The sequence below is a fragment of the Ascaphus truei genome, chromosome 3 (genome assembly GCF_040206685.1).
Source record: "Ascaphus truei isolate aAscTru1 chromosome 3, aAscTru1.hap1, whole genome shotgun sequence".
Lineage (NCBI taxonomy): Eukaryota > Metazoa > Chordata > Amphibia > Anura > Ascaphidae > Ascaphus > Ascaphus truei.
The window spans coordinates 286,921,704-286,935,297 of NC_134485.1; the positions used below are offsets into that span (position 1 = coordinate 286,921,704).

Sequence of the window (13,594 nt, forward strand, 5' to 3'; positions counted from 1 at the left end):
TTGAAATTAGAATAGAAGGTGAAAATATAAATTATTATTATCATCATCATCACTGACTCTTTCCTATTTCCTATTTCTATGTCAAACAAGAACTATTGTACAGCTGCAATCAGAGACAAGAAAAAACGAAAGTTGGAATCAGAGAATAGATCTTTTAACGCTGAATGGACAGATAAATATATTTGTTTACTATGTTCTGAGACAAATGTCTATGCCTTCTGTGTCACGAAATGGTAGCCGTTCCCAAGGAATATAATATTCGGCGGCACTTTGAGACTAAACATCCCGAAGTCACCATATTGAACGCACATGAAAAGAAAATGAAAGCAGCCAATTTTGTGAAACGTCTCAGTGCAGAACAACAAATTTTCAAGAAACTGAACACCGAGAGCGAGGCGGCCACCAAGGTCAGCTTTGACATTTTCGAGGGAAATTGCTGCTGCTGGAAAAAGTTATACTGAGGATGACTTTATAAAGAAATGCATGCTGATTGCTGTTTCTGGGTTATGTCTAGAAAAGAGGGCAATGTTTGAGAATGTCAGTCTATGACTGTAGAGAGGAAGATAGCGGACATTTCCACCAGTCTTACTGATCAGTTGAAGCAGAAAGCCAGTGAATTTCGCTTTTACTCTTATTTTTATTCGAGTTGTTGATAGAAACTTTGAAATTACTGAAGAGCTTGTTGGTACTTTATGTAATCCATGACAGGCCGGACAACCGGAAAATAAATATCCACTGAAGTAATAAAGTAAGTGGATGATAAGTTGGGAATAGGTTTTGCAAACTTGGTGGCCATTTGTACTGATGGTGCAACGGCAATGTGCGGAAAACATGTGGAGCGGTTACTCTTATTGAACAATTTATCGGTAGACAAATAAGCAAAGATCACTGTATAATACATCTTCAGGTTCTGTGTAGCAAAGTTTTGAAGTTTGATTATGTAATGTCAGTGATAGTTTCTATTGTTAACTACCTCCGTTCTAGGGGACTGAAACAAATTCCAAGCTTTTCTTGAAGAGGTGGACTCCGAGTGCAGCGACCTATTTTACCATACGGAAGTGAGGTGGTTGAGTCGAGGACGAGTGCTCCAGCCCTTCTTTGCTTTAAAAGAGGAAGTAGCCACATTCTTATTGTTTTTTATTTGTATAATGTCTTTGTGTTTCCGGGCACTTTTGTGTGTCATGTACCCAACACTCTCCTATGTCTGGAGTGATAGGGTATGTGGGGGGTCTACTGTGCCTTTAATTGTCTCTGTTTGCAGGGGATAGGGCCCAGGCGTATTCGAGTGAAGATGACCTCCACACAGCTCGGCTGCTCTCGCTTCTTTCCCTGAAGGGCAGGGTTACCAATGTTCATGCACTGCAGGATCTGGATCTCCCTGCACTACCAGCCAACAGTGGCCATCTTGGATCTGGCTGGCACGTGGCTTCCCTATAATCCTGCTTTTAATGGTACAAGTCTCCTTAAGGTCCGCAGCAGCTTAAATGGTACAAGTCCCATTAAAGGTCAGTAGGAGCTGTAATGGTACAAGTCCCCTTTAAGGTCAGCAACAACTCAATTGCAAAATGTCTCCTTTAATTGTAAGAAGAGGTGGCACAGTTGGGGTGTTTTTAAACTTTCAGCAGCAGAGGGGAGGGGGGTCTTGCTCCAATCTAACCCCACCTGATCAGAACACTGCAGGACACTCGGAGCTAGTTCTAATGCAGACTATGCTTGCGTCCCGCTTGCCATTTTGGGAACTGGGATGGAGGGGAAATGTCTCTCCGGGGATACCACGGGGAGTGCCAAGGTAAGATGGCTGCCACTCTGCACTCCCAGATCCCCCATGCTGTCTCACCGGCCAACAGCTGATCACCCCCCGCCGAGACGGCATGGGGACCCTGAACAGGTGGCTCTCCTCTACCTCAGCTGGTCTGGTATTTATTTATTTGTCACTCGCTCCAGGAGGAGGGCCCGGCACAGCGGCAGCGCTATTGCTCTGCTCCCAGGAGATCAAAGCAGTTGGGGGGGGATCTCTTAGGCACCGATGGGGGGGGGGAGGAGTGCACTACCGCGTATACCTTTTTTTTCTTCAACGCCGCAACTCTCCTGAAGCTCCCCCGCTCTTCTCTATATGAACCACGTGGTCCCATTGTCCATCTTAGAAGGACAGAGGGCAAGGGAGGAGGATCTCCGGCGATCTCGCTCATCAAAGGGCTTGTGATATTTACAGAGTGGGTACAGTTCTTCCTGATGGCTGATTAGGTTTATTATTATTTTTTTAATTCATTTTAAGGTTTTTTTTTTACTCCTAAACGGGTCCTTTTGTCGGAGCCGAGCTAATCTGCAGCCTTCCCGCTTCTCGTCCAGGCCACGCCCCCAGTAGCCACATTCTTAGAACAAGAACAAAGACAATTTCCTGAGCTTGAAGATGAGCTTGAATCATGATCTTTGCTTCTTTTGTGACATTACAACACATCTAAATAACCTCAATATTTGTCATGGAACAGGAATACTCCTGTCTGCACTTCTGTTTCACCCCCCCTTTCCTCGCAGCCCTGTTTGCCAGCTTATTAGTGCCAGCTGTATGTGGTTGGTTCTGCACACAAACACAGTGCTTGAGTGATAAATACAGTGCCATTTCCCCTCTCCCAGCAGCTTGCTGTATTAGAGATGCAACATTATTGCTACATGTTGTAGCTCCCCCAGACACTCCTGTGAGTTGCCATAGCAGCCCCAGCCTTTCTCTCAAATGGGCTAGTCTGCTTTCTCCCCCTCTGCTCTGCCCACAGATGGTCTGTCCCCAGACTATCTTACTACCCAGCATACATTGCTATTTCCTTTCCACCATTCCTCTGGACTCGTGAGTACCTTGCTGTAACCCCTGTAATGGTACTGCAAGATTATCTTTTCACCTCGCTTTACTACTAAGCACACACAGAGATATTTAGACCTACACCTCTACACAAGAGACTGTTTTTCCCTGCTTTCTCCAAAATAAAGTAAGAAAAGAAACAGACCTTGTCGTGCTTGGAAAAGAGGGCCGAGTTGACACTATCTGAGCTAAGTCATCACCACGTGACCCTCTGGCTTCCAGAATAGTGAAAAGATATCGTGTGCCTTACAGACACTTACAGGAGCTGCTACTCCAGACTCCATGATAAAATAGGGCAGTCTCTGCAAACTAAGGAAGCACCAAGTAGCTCATACTGCACACAGCCTGCAGCCTTAACAGACAAGCAGCAGCCTACACTGCACAGCAGCTTTGCAACAAACAAAGCTTCTTATACAAAAAAACCTAACTGCCCTTTTCTCTGTCTGAGTTCACCCTCTGCACAGCCCCATAGTGAGGAGCCACCATCTCACCTACCCCTGCGCACGTCCCCACGGCTAGGGCCATCAAGGGCCACGCTACCGGACACCCGCCAGGACACGGGTCAGAGCCACCGGACACCTGTGAGTACAGCTACCCCTACGCTGCACACTGCAGGACACCGCTCAGCATCATCTGAGACAGATGCCCATCGCTGACAAGGTAAAAGACCGCATGCCACACACACTGGCAAAAGGCCTACACACACCTACAGCATGGCAGAACTCAGAGCCTCACCAGACATCATGCAGTAGAGCGATCACTCAGACACAGAGACCGCTGCGCAACTGCAACAGGCGCAGGCAGGCGCAAGGCCCAAATGGACAGTCACACTGACACAAAAGGCCAGCGAAAAATATGAGACTGACATTGAAGCACACCGCGCCAAATTAGAGTTGGCCTGGGAAACAACCGCACTTGGGGTATGCAATGTCGCCGGCGCTGGCAATTCTGTACAACAGCTCGAGCAGGCAATAACTCAATTAAAGATAGATCACGCACGCTACCAAAGACTGTCAGAGGCATACGTCACTTACCTGGCCAGGGCTAACACCGGTGAAAGCCTGCAAGAAAGGGACTTACAGCACAATATTGACTTGACACGAGACAGCCACGTGCGAACCACCATCATAGACGCCCAAAGCGAGAGAAAAGAGCTCCTTGAGACAGCATCGCAGCGCTCAAACACACCCAGACACTCATCAAGGTCAGCAAGATCAGCACAATCCAACGCGTCCAGCGCAAGCGCAAGCGCTACCAAGCCGCGAGCCACCGCGGAGGCCGCACGTGCCAGGGCCGAATATGGTCGGAGAGAGGCAACCGTACGGGCAGAAAGCGCGCATAGAAGAGGAAGAGCGGAACGCCGCCGCTGCTACCGCCGCCGCTGCTACCGCCGCCGCTGCCAATGCCGCCGTGCGTAGAAAGGCCGAATTGGACGCGGATCTAGAGGCACTTAACCAAGAGAAGGAAGCCGCCGCTGCCATAGCCCAAGCTGAAGTCCTGGAAGCAGCCGCGCAACAGGATGGCGGGGAGCAACCGTACAGACGGATTGCCTCAGAGGATCCGGTCCGACGCACTGAAGACTACGTAAGGAGCCTCTTCAGTGTAAACACCAGCGCACCATCTCAACACGGAGGGAGTGACACCACAGACACCGAAGACTTGCTAGGACCACGAGGAGAAGACGCTGCTCCGTCAATGGCACATGCTGCCTGGGATAGCCACAGCCGCAACAGTGATCCACACGCCAGCGCGCACACGGATGCACCACAACAGGCTCGCAATACAGGTACACCCACACGGGAAAACACAGCCCCTCACACCGGCCAGCAGCCATCACGCGTCCACGCCAAGGAAGAGACGACCGCACGGACCCTCCCAGCAACTACCTCAGAACGGGACAAACACGCCGATGCCTCAGGCCTGACAGACATAGCCAAGTATATGATCCGGCGCGACCTGGTGCAAGCAGGGCTCATCTGCTTCGACGACCGCCCTGAGAACTACTGGACGTGGAAGTTCATGTTCAAAGACGCAATCAACAGCTTGGACTTCTCAGCAAGGGAAGAGCTCAACCTGCTATTCAAGTTCCTGGGGAACGAATCCAGAGAGTACGCGAATAGACTGCGGGCAGCAAACGCGCACCAACCCCAAGTAGGTCTTGACCTAGTGTGGGAAAGGCTAGAAGAGTCCTACGGCAGCCCTGAAGCAGTCGAGGATTCGCTCTTCAAAAGAGTCGACAGCTTCCCCAAGATCACAACTAAAGACTACTCGAAGTTACGAGAGCTTGGGGACCTGCTGCAAGAACTGGAGTTCGCAAGGAAAGACCATTCCTTAATAGGTCTCAACGTCCTAGACTCAGCTCGTGGAGTGAGACCCATCCTGGAGAAGCTACCCTTCAACCTCCAAGAAAAATGGATCTCACAAGGCTCAAAATACAAAAGGGAGAAGCAAGTCGTCTACCCCCCATTCTCAGTTTTCTTGAGCTTCATTCGCGAAGCAGCAAGGACGAGGAACGACCCCAGCTTCTTCTTAGGTGCGCAAACCACATACAGTGCAAGCAGTCTGAGGAACGATAGACCAGCGACGAGATATGGTAACACCCAAACACCCATCTCGGTCCGCAGGACAGATGTGCCTCCCACGACCCAAACTACTCCCGATCAGTCGGTCGCCGGAGACAAGCAACCAAGGGACCCAAACAGGGAATGTCCCATACACAAGAAACCACACCCACTCAACAAGTGCTTTGGGTTCAGGATGAAGTCCCTAGAGGAACGCAAGAGGTTACTTGGAGAATTCGGAGTTTGCTTCAGGTGCTGCGGTTCCACAACTCACCTAGCCAGGGACTGTAAAGAAGAGATCAAATGCACAGTGTGCGAAAGTGACAATCACGTGACGGTGTTACACCCAGAGGCGCTGACACTCCACCAACTCAAGAACCCATCCTCCGTAGCGGAGCACGGCGGGGAGAAAGAAGGAGAGCCAACATCTGTCACATCTCAGCGCACTGAGGTATGCGGAAAAGAAGGTGACAAAATGTCCTGCTCTAAAATATGCCTTGTCGCAGTGCACCCCCAGGGACAACCTGAGAAGGCTATTCGGATGTACGCAATCCTCGACGACCAGAGCAACCGATCGCTGGTCAGGTCAGAGTTCTTCGACATGTTTAACATACAAGACGGTGCTTCTCCCTACACTCTCAGAACGTGCGCAGGGCGAATGGAGACCACAGGGAGAAGAGGGAATGGCTACACCATATGCTCAATAGACGGCAAAGTGAACATGCCCCTTCCCACACTCATCGAGTGCAACCACATGGCCACAAACAGGGACGAGATTCCCACACCAGACGTGGCACTCCATTACCCCCATCTCAAAGGAATAGCCAACCACATCCGGCCGGTAGAACAAGGCGCCAAGATCCTGCTGCTGCTTGGTAGGGACATCATGAGGGTACATAAAGTCCGTAAACAGCATAACGGACCCCACAACGCGCCATACGCCCAAAGACTTGACCTAGGATGGGTGATAGTAGGCAACGCGTGCACCAACAAAGAGCACGGGCGAGACTATGTTGACGCCCGCAGAACGGAGGTGACAGAATGTGGACAAACATCTCTCTCTAAACCATATCTTGGGCATCTCCAAGTGACCGAAGGGCCAAGTGAAGAGAAAAGACAAGGTCACACCCCTGAGATCAACAAAAACATCCTCGCATCGAGGGGATGTGACAATGGCCTAGGATGCTCAGCAGTCCAGACAGCTAAGGATGACGAGTCGATTCCACCGAAGGAAGAAAGTAACCTCCCAAAGGTGACCGACAAAGGGATCGTCCAAAAGACAATAAACGATCAAACAGTCCTCTCGCGAGCAATGGCACGACTAAGATGTACTGTTGTTCCTCTCCATAGAGTATCAAGCGACAAAGCAACCAGCTGCCACGGCTGGCATAGCCGTAAAAGATTGCGCCCCACAGGTGAAGGCACAGTGTCAAAAAGACTGTCCTCTCCTACGTCTAAAAAGAGACGGCCACAGAGACATTTCACAAAGGGATTTACTAGGACAAAAGAGACTGTTCTTCGTTACGGCCAGGGAGACAATAACCTCCCGATGGCAGTCAACAGAGAGACACAGAAGTGTTTCACCAAACGACGTGGAGATGTTCCCGTGCAAGAAAAATGCACCGATGGCCTACGGTGCACAGCGTTCTAAACAACAAAGGACGGCAAACAAACACCATCAAGGGAAGATAGAGGATTCCCGAGGTTAACTGTCGAGGAGCTCTCTAAAGACGGACTAGGCAGTTGGGTGACTCCGCTACCATTCCATTCACCAAAAGGACGCTTCCCAAACAACGGAGAACATGCCATCTCTAGGTTCACTTCGCACCTCCGCGACCTAAAAAGGGAACCAGAGACCAAAAACAACTTTGTGGCCTTCATCCAAAAGATATTCTTTACCGGCCACGCAAAGCCAGCACCTCCAATGGAGGAAGGTGAAGAATGTCGGTACCTCCAATCACCTGGGGCCTACGACCCTCAGGAACCCGATTAAATCCGGGTAATGTTCAACCCCAGCACTCAGCTTCAGGGAGTCTCTCTGAGAGACGCCCTCTTTACTGGACTAGATTCGACAACCAGTCTTCCAGAAGTGTTGTTCTGGTTCCGCAAGGAACCAAAAGCCATCTCCTTCTGCCGAACGCCAGGTGATAGGGCGACAAGCTACCACGACTGGCACACTTACAAGGGGATGTACTCTGTGGATAAAACTACAGAGACAAAAGGACTGTTTTCTCACAAGGCTAAAAGGAAACAGTGCCAGAGACTCTTACAAAAGACATTGTGGTGCATCAAGCTAACCAAGAGCTGTGCATCCACCTGGCTTCCCTTACTGGAAGGTTGGCCAAAGGACTTTGACGCCAGTGGTACCGGCCGGTATCACCTTGCTATGGGAATATGGACCTTTGCATTGTTATGTTATGTTTGCATTGCACATATGTTCCACATAGCCTGTTATATAGTGGTATCTACAGATACCAGACGGGGAGTGTCATGGAACAGGAATACTCCTGTCTGCACTTCTGTTTCACCCCCCCCTTTCCTCGCAGCCCTGTTTGCCAGCTTATTAGTGCCAGCTGTATGTGGTTGGTTCTGCACACAAACACAGTGCTTGTGTGATAAATACAGTGCCATTTCCCCTCTCCCAGCAGCTTGCTGTATTAGAGATGCAACATTATTGCTACATGTTGTAGCTCCCCCAGACACTCCTGTGAGTTGTCATAGCAGCCCCAGCCTTTCTCTCAAATGGGCTAGTCTTCTTTCTCCCCCTCTGCTCTGCCCACAGATGGTCTGTCCCCAGACTATCTTACTACCCAGCATACATTGCTATTTCCTTTCCACCATTCCTCTGGACTCGTGAGTACCTTGCTGTAACCCCTGTAATGGTACTGCAAGATTATCTTTTCACCTCCCTTTACTACTAAGCACACACAGAGATATTTAGACCTACACCTCTACACAAGAGACTGTTTTTCCCTGCTTTCTCCAAAATAAAGTAAGAAAAGAAACAGACCTTGTCGTGCTTGGAAAAGAGGGCCGAGTTGACACTATCTGAGCTAAGTCATCACCACGTGACCCTCTGGCTTCCAGAATAATATTCAACGTCAAGGAAAAATTAAGCTTATATTTCAACTTTATGCAGCAGTGAAGGCTTTCAAAATGATATTGAAGCTTTTCAGAAGCCAGCTGTTGAAAGGTGAAATGTGTCACTTTCCCATTTGTGCACAGCATATCCCTCAGCACAAGCACACCGAGCTAGGAGAAAAATATGGTATGAAAATTGATGGTCTGATTGAAGAATTTGACAGAAGACTCACTTTGTCTAAAGAAGAAGACATTCAATTGAAGATGATTGAAGATCCCTTTTCAGTGGATCCAGCAGACTTGCCAATTCAATTGCAGTTGAACGTTATTGATCTCCAGTGTCGACAGATTACCGAAATAAGCACAGAGAAAGCAGACTGCATGAATTCTACAGAAGTATGGACAGTGAAAAGTATACAAATCTTATTGAAGCTGCAATGAAAACATTCAGCATTTTTGGCAGTACCTACATTTGTGAACAAACGTTCTTTATCATGAATATGAACAAAAACAAACAACATTCTTGTCTGACTATGGACAATTTGGAAGACATTTTGAAGACGTCTACTTCAAATATGACCCGGGAAAACAACACATTTGTTGCTGAAAAGAGGTGTAATACCTCTCATTAAATTTGTGAGATGATTAGGAAATTAGTTAATTTGAATTAAAGTATTTTAAATGTAATTTTGTTTCACGTAAACATGGTAAATAAAGTATAATTTTGAATAATAAATGCTGTTTTACCCGTTCGGCCCGAATCTGTTTTCCTTGGAGCATTTCGGCCTTCTCACTTTACAAGTTGTGCAGGTCTGGGTCAGGCCCTTGCAGAGTGTTCCGCAGCAGCCTCACCATATCAAAACAAACTGCCACACCAGTCCCCTCAGCAATACCTTTCCCAGTGACACCAACTGTCATTCCACTGGCTAAGCACAATCACATGGTCCAGTGGAATGTAATTCTTAAAGGGGCCATGTCCTGTGCTGATAGCAGACACAGGGGTATACACTCAGATCACCAAGGGGTACTATATTTGTACACAATGTACACCTTGCCAATTTAGCACCAGTGGATTGATTTTCAGATCTAATGTCACGTCCCGTAACTAAAATATTTCTACATTTGTGAACTGTAAAACCTAATTTGTCATTTATCTATTGGAATGTCCCTGCTGTCTGCAGTACAGTATGTGGGTATGAACACTGGACCCACCAGAGAAGACTATATGAGCACATTTATAACATCAGAAAAAGTTTAGTCACCAATAGTGTATCACATCAGTTTCTGCTTAACCACAATCAATATCCACGTGGATTCATATATAGAGCTATTGGAGCCCCTTCTCTCAATTGGAGAGGAGGAAACAGACCTAATCAGTTGGTTAAGATAGAATCATACTGGATTTATGAGCTCAGAAGTTTGGCCCCTTAATTTGATTTATATGCGTTCCTCAGAGCAGATTAGTTTTCAAGTCATGTCATTGAGAGCATGCTTTCTGCCTTTGTCTCTTTCCATTATATGTCACTGACCGTACCATTCCACCTGTCTCTTTCCATTATATCCTACCACACATTAATACATCTATTTGTATATAATAATACTGCTGAAAAAGGTCGGCATTTCCATAAATATATATATACATACATATCATGATTTCATTGGGAAATTTGTATATTTGGGGCAACAATGTGTAATGACTGTTTCATATGACAGATACAGAACAAATTGAGGTTGCTAACAATATGAGCAACATCAACAGATTAAAATAAGGGCAATACCCACTGTATATGTACACTGGCGACACACTTTATTCGAGCTCGGCTAGTCCCACGAATTCGGGTATACTCGGGTGTATTGAGGTTTGTGACTGTTTTCTGCCCGAGTGCATTGCGTTATTTTCCAGGCAGGGATTGAAGCATTTTATTCCCGCTGGCTGCAATACTGCACAGTATATATATATATACTGCATTACAATTCATGAATTTATGCCATCTGGTAGACACGTGAAGCATTGCAGCCTATTAAATCCTAATCATTATCATTTAACAGATCAGCCGCCCGTCAGCCAGGCATGAACCATGGCTGGGAAGGCAAACGCAGCGGGGCTTGTCAGAGGTGAGGAGCGGCACATTCCAGGTATCTGCCAGGTACATACTGGGTATTTGCTCGAATAAAATGTGTCGCAGCAGTAACAGTGTTTCCCTCCAGATAGGGGCCATTACAGGGTGTGTGGTGCATATACCTGTTGGCAACAGGGGGGCGGAGTCGTCCGCGATGACTTGGGGACTCGGAAGAGGCTTCTGGGGTTCATACCCCACATAATACTTAGCAGTGCAGCTCCTCCGTCTGCAGTAGGCTCCAGGGAAATGGAGATGATCTCCCACAGTAGAACTGATTACCTCTCCCCCCAGTTAGATTGTTATTGCAAACAGGAATGGTTTATTACTTCGGTCTGCAGTAACACAACAGGTATTCAGCAGTCTTCTGTCGAATACAGTCTCTTAGCTCAGTTATCACTGAAGGTGGTCCCTGGACCGCCACTACAAGCCAAGGGCACCCGCAGCCGTCCCCACCTCCCTAGCGTAGGCAGAGGTATTGGTCCACACTCACTCCTCCCCGTAGGGAAGAGCACATGGGTAGGCCCCATTATCAGGCTCTTAGTCATGGGACCTGCCTTCCTCAGAGGGAAGGAACAACCTGTCAACTTTTGGGCAGTCCTGCCTTAAGTACAGCCAGAAGGCGGACACCCTGTTGTCCCAGCTACAACAGGATGTATCACCCCCTGCTGTCACTCAAGTGCAGTACCAAAGGTGAAGGGGAAAACCCCATACCAACTACTGGCAACCTGTAAATACCAGGGTTTACTGCCAGCCAATTGGGTAGAATAGTAGCCAGGTGGTACCCCGCTACATATATATTAACATGTTATATGCATCTTATTAAATATCAAATTAATATCCACCCAACTTTGGATTGAGCATCCCACCATAGTTTGATCTTCATAATTGTTTGAGGATATTATCATGTTAATTTTCATACAATTTTAATTTTATTATTTTATTATATATCATTTTATAAAGTTCAGTAAAGATCAAATTGTTATAATTATGATGTATTTATTTAATTGTCTCTATTATATATTGGAGTTATGGTTGTTATGCTATACTATCAGCTATTAATTGGTCATGCAACTTTTAAATGAACTTTATATATACCATTAATCTATTGATCTGATATTACGAATACCCATAACAAGAATTTAGTTTCATTGATGGTTTGTTTAGTAACATTCCATGCACTTGTGAATAGTTAGGAATATATTTAGATGCCCAGAAGTTCTATAACAATATGGATAAGTGTTTTTGCACCTATGCTGTAATTGGCACACAGATTTCACTCATAAGCAATTGATTAAAGGGACTATTTAACATAAAGATTAGCTCCACCTCTCATACATACTCCTGAAAAAGCGATAGCGATCGAGAAATGCATAGGGTCAAAGGTCACTTGTCCCACGCAATCCTACGTGTAACGGATCCGCACCTTAGTTTACTGTTTGCATTGCCTTACAGACATGTGCAGCCCTGGAACACTGCTCCTGATATTTACTGCAGCTCCACCCTGGGTTCACTCATTAAAGCAATGCTGTCACACGCCCCTTCCGCTATTGGTTCACTGACCTTTAAAGACACCCTTCCCACAATGCTCCCCTGCCGAGCATAATCCTTCCTGGATGTCACAAGTGTTCTTCCACAAGCCCTAGGCTTGTCTGTGTGTGTATTAACCTCTCTAGTTGTTATTCCCTAGTTCCTGAGGCCTGCTGCTAGTCTTCATGCAGGGGCCTGTATTTCCTGATTATCCTGTGTATCCTGAGGCCAGCTACTACTCTCTCTCTCGTAGAGGCCTGCTTTCCTGAGGCCTGCTGCTAGTTTCACGCAGAGGCCTGTTCCTGTCTCCTGTGCTGAAGCGGAGGTCTCTCCAGTGTTGACTTCAGCTCCCTGTTTGCTGAGGCTTGCTGTCCTTCCACAGCAGAGACTATCTACTGGTTCCTGGGAAAAAATAGTGTGATAAGGCGGTCACTGCTGCCGCAAGGGTATTGAAGCCACACACAATAAAAATAAAGTTTTGGTTTATTAGTGCATATATACACAAAAAAGTCTGCCACAGAGCAAACTGTGACGCGTTTCGTCACACTCTTTGACAAAGTCACTGGTGTGATGAAACGCGTCAGAGTTCGCTCTGTGGCAGACTTTTTTGTGTATATATGCACTAATAAACCAAAACTTTATTTTTATTGCGTGTGGCTTCAATACCCTTGCGGCAGCAGTGACCGCCTTATCACACTATTTTTTGCTTTGATCTACTTCGGCTGGAGCACGCTGACTTCCTCTTCCGGTTCAGAGATCCCTGACGTCATCGTTGACCGGAGACCCGGCGCGTCAAGACTGTGAGTGCCTGCTTCTCTTGTTCTCCCTTCCCCTACCTCCGCAGTGAGGTCTGCTCGATCGTGGGTGACACCGGGTTTAGGAGGGTTGTGGCGGAGTGTAGCGGTTGCTTAGTGGGTGTTCCTGAATAGGGAACACCACGGTACTACTGCTTTCATTCCTCCTTACCATCATATACCCCTCCCGTTGTTTGTCACGTGGCACGATCGAAGTGGGGAGTCTCAAACGCTTATTCTAATATTGGGATACTGGACTATAGAGTGTTCAACTTTATATGCAAATTGTTGCAATTATTGCTCTGGATTATGGATAGTATTTGGTTGTGGACAATTTGTAGCACCAGTTTTTTCCTGTGAGAGATTCCAGGATACTTGCCTACTGGTTCCTGGGGCCTGCTGCTCATTCTCCATTGCAGAGGCCGTGTCCTGGTTCCTGTGCTGAAGTGGAGGACTCTCCAGTGCGTACTTCGGCTTCCAGTTTCCTGAGGCCTGCTGCCCTTCCCTTGAAGAGGCCGGTCTACGAGTCCTGAGGTCTGTAGCTCTCTCTCTCCTTGCACAGGCTCGTTCTGGACTCTTGTGCTGAAGCATTGGTTTACTGGAGCTGCCAGGCGGTGTGCCCACTCCGGTCTGCCTATCCCTTCCTGAGACCGGTAC

At 47.3% G+C, this 13,594-nt stretch overlaps 1 long non-coding RNA gene across 1 annotated transcript in view; it reads right to left on the reverse strand.

Moving 5' to 3' along the window:
• Positions 1-9,357, reverse strand: part of LOC142491076 (uncharacterized) — a 31,019-nt gene extending 21,662 nt beyond the window's left edge. Inside the window, exon 1 of the long non-coding RNA XR_012800265.1 lies at positions 9,244-9,357. This is a non-coding gene — a long non-coding RNA (uncharacterized LOC142491076). The remainder of the gene's footprint in view (positions 1-9,243) is intronic.
• Between the last annotated feature and the right edge of the window lie 4,237 nt (positions 9,358-13,594).